General features: G+C 47.7%; 1 pseudogene; it reads left to right on the plus strand.

Annotated features, from left to right (window-relative positions):
* The first annotated feature begins 1,459 nt into the window (after nucleotides 1–1,459).
* LOC127785697 (uncharacterized) lies at nucleotides 1,460–3,766 on the plus strand (annotated as a pseudogene).
* The last annotated feature ends 209 nt before the right edge of the window (nucleotides 3,767–3,975 follow it).

Consider the following 3,975-nt stretch of genomic DNA (forward strand, 5'->3'; position numbering starts at 1 on the left):
ATACTATATCCCAGAAAACCATGGGTTCGGTTTGATACGTAACCTAAAACCGGGTATACAGAGTGAGCATAGCTCAACTGTTAAGGTGGAACCAGCCCATCCGGTTTAAAATTTTAGATTTGATACGGATGCTCGTATTTACGACTAATTATTCTTTCAGTGGTAGACGGAAGTGCTCATATGGGTAGAGTGTGCGTGTGTGCGTTCAGAGACAGTAGTTTTGTCCGATGTGACCAAGTAGTGGTAGGCGAGGTGCTCATAGGGGTAGAGTGTGCGTGTGTGCGTTCATAGACGGTAGTTTTGTCCGATGTGACCAAGTGTGATATGGCAGTGAGAAATTCATCACCACCTCGCCCTCCTATGGAAGGCCATCATCGTCGCTGGTTGTCCCGCCACGCTAGCGCAGCCAGATCAGGAGATAGGCAAGCCAAGGTGGCCGCTGATTTGGAGCTAGGCGAGTCAGTCAGCCGAAGGCTGTCGAGGGATGAGCACGTGGTAAAGCTAGCCAAGGCAAGAGGAGGATGGCGGTGGAGAAGGCTTCCATGTCTACTCTCATTGTCGCTTGGCTATTGGACGTGTGAAGGTGACATTCTAACGTTGGGGTGCCGTGGGAGCTAGGTGCTGCTACTAGCGTTACTGAACTTTCCGACGTTGTACTTCTAGCGACGTTCCTTGGTTTGCCGCCTACTAACTTTGGTGCTAGCCTCCTGGAGCATGGCACTGGGGCGAAAAGGCCCTTAATGTTGGACTTGTTCGCGACGACAACGAGTGGCTCATGCTTGATCAATGCTCATAGTTATGTGCACTGCCGTACAGAGGCTGAACCGCTCGCTCCTACCGAATTTGGTGCTAGCCTCGTGTAGCATGGCACCAGGACGAAAAGGTCCTTAATTTTGGACTCGTTTGCGACAACAACGAGTGGCTCATGCTTGATCAATGCTCATAGTTATGTGCATTGCCGTATAGAGGCTAAACCACTGGAGACGGACCTGCCATGGCCCCCTCCTTGCAAGTTGCCGACCACTACTATCGCCTTCCTTGGCAGTCACCAGTCACCACCAACACAAGCTCCTCGTCAAGACTTAGGAGAATCGCATAAACAAGGAAAGGAGAGAAAAAGGGTAGAGATTGAAGATGACATGTGGGACCCACCATACTTTCAAGGTGTTTCTTCTAATTAGAGACTTGGTGTGTCACATAGTCGTCACGTCAGATGAAGACCGCGTCAATGTGCCACGTTAAAACCAAAACTACTATCGATATTATCAAGGAATTCATTTTGCGCTGATTTTTAAGAGTTGGAGATGCTCTATAACTGGTTTTGCGGTCAAGAGTTGCGAATGAAACTCGACCTGTCCTTGAGGGACCTGAAGTGAACTTTCTGCGCTGCCTGTCGATGGTTGTGGTTGTGGGCTGTGGGCTGTTAGTCCATATGGAAATTGATCCGACAGACAGAAAACCCCAAAAAATGAGTGAGGCGGAGATGACAAGCCGCCGCCGGCGTCCCACCTCGCCGGCGCCGGCGCAGCCGCTGGAAGACGACGTCCTTCTCTCCGAGATCCTCCTCCGCCTCCCGCCGCTGCCGTCCTCCCTCCCCCGCGCCTCCGTCGTCTGCAGCCGCTGGCGCCTCATCGTCTCCGACCCCGGCTTCCTCCGCCGCTTCCAATCCCGCCACCGGAAGCATCCCCTCCTCGGCTTCTTCAAGGCCGGGTTCAGGAGAGTAGACCCCACCTTCATCCCCAGCTGGACCCGCCGGACCGCATCCCCGCCGCGCGCTTCTCCTGGCGGCTCCCCGGCGGCGACGATGACCGCTACTCCATGTTCGGATGCCGCCATGGCCTCGTCCTTCTCTTCAACTGGGTTCTTCACCGGCTCATGGTCTGGGACCCCGTCACCGGCGACCGGCGCGCCGTGGACATTCCTGGCTCGTTCCTCGACGGCCATGGCAGGAGTCTCGTGGTCGTCTTCCGGGGGGCGGTGCGTTGCGTCGTCGACGGAGGCTGCCACTTTGAGGTAGCCATACTAGGCAATCACCCACTGCAAACACGGCTCTTCACCTGCGTTTACTCATCCAAGACCGGCGATTGGGGCAATGTCATCTCAACCGAGTTTTATTCAGCGGGTTACATCTGTCATCATTCTAGTGCACTGGTTGGGAATTCTGTTTACTGGTTGTTCCAGGGTGATGGAATCTCCATCCTTCAGTTCGATTTCGATATGCAGGGACTAGCCCGGATCGATGTGCCACCGGATGTGCATGCCCATGTGGTTACCTACTACCAGATTCGGATCATGCCAGCAGAGGATGGTGGGCTTCTCCTCCTTGTTCTGCCAGAATTTAGCCTCAATGTGTGGAAGTATCAAGGCCAATTGTGATGGGTGTTGCTGGATGGATGCTGGAAAAAACAATTGAACTGGACAGGCTTCTTTCCGTCCAACCAGGGCGTCGTGGAGCTGCACCAACTATTCTGGGCTTTGTGGAGGAACATAATGAAGTATTGCTGTGCACAGATATTGGTGCCTTCATGGTCAATCTGCACTCAATGCAATTCAAGAAGCTTTCCCAAACCATGGAACCAGGATTTTATCATCCATTCACTAGTTTTTATACTAAGGTAATACCTTGCCAACGCTTTTACGCTGGTAGTTGGTCCTTTGTGAATGGCTATTATTTGTTCTGTGACAATTATTGTTCCTTTAAATGCTTGATGAACTGTCCTACATAGTATGGCATGCATTTCTGATATTAGTCTTCAATTATGCAGTTTGCATCAGGGGTATATTCATGTGTTAGCTCGTTTGGTTAATTTATTCTATGAACGTTCACCATACCATGATTACTCAGATTTACATATTACTTTGAAAATTGGCGACAAACACATGCAAAACTACCTGAACCAATTGAAATATTCTCTTGCTGACTGTTTGTGTGCATGTTTGACTAGTATGATTTAGAAGGATGGTTTCGTTTCCTGATATCATCTCTTCTAAGCGAAGTAATGTGAATAGTGAACACACGTCCTTCATTTGGCCTGACTTCGGTGTAGCATATGATTTTTTAAAAAATATTGAAGGAAAGTGCACTATCTTGGGTTAGTTGGCATGGGTTTATACCAGTGATTCATCGCTCATCTAATCTATTTTCCGTTTGCGTATTTCATTGACTAATGGGTTTTGTTTGCTTATTGACGGCAGAAAATGTTGCCCAAATGATGGATGATCTTAATAGTATTTGACCATGTTGGTTGCTGGAGAGGTATTCCTTGTGATTTTGCTGAATTTTGGATGACTGATTATCTTTGCCAGGTATTACCAAGTCAGGTATTTTATATGTCAGTCCTAGCAGCTGTTGTCTGGCCACGTGTGCCTAATATAACATGGCTCGTTAAATAGCGACAATGTAAGCATGTTCAGGTGCTGTAAGGATATCCCTTCGTCTGTAATTCTGTACAGTGACACATTGAGTCCTTTTGTGTTTGCTGTGAACCTATGACTCGATGTTCTCTATCTAGTCGACAAAACTGAAGAATCTCTTCACTTTGGTATAATATGTCATTTGTGATAATCCTTGCGAGTTCACTTTTTGTCCATGAGAATAATCAAACATAATATTTGCTTGTACTAGCCACAAACTTGTTTGGAATGAATGGCGTTGTATTGTGGATACACAAGGTCGTCTGTGCATGGGACAGAGAATATTGTCACTGTTCTTGGTTTCCACTTACTGGCTAGAGCCTATCTTCATGTCATTTATTTGGATTTTGAAAGTTGGTGATTTCTCTTGTATTGCAGTTCATATTGGCTCAATACATGTGTTTTCAGTTTTATGCTGTGCTCTGATTGTAAATCATTTCTAACTAAACATGTAAAATGCAATTCCTGCAATAGCTGTAAGCTGATAGACATAGTTAGCATGGTGGTGTTCAGTGTTGATAAGATAGCTTAACAAGCATTGGAATTGGATGTGCTCATTGC

This window comes from Oryza glaberrima, chromosome 10 (genome assembly GCF_000147395.1).
Source record: "Oryza glaberrima chromosome 10, OglaRS2, whole genome shotgun sequence".
Lineage (NCBI taxonomy): Eukaryota > Viridiplantae > Streptophyta > Magnoliopsida > Poales > Poaceae > Oryza > Oryza glaberrima.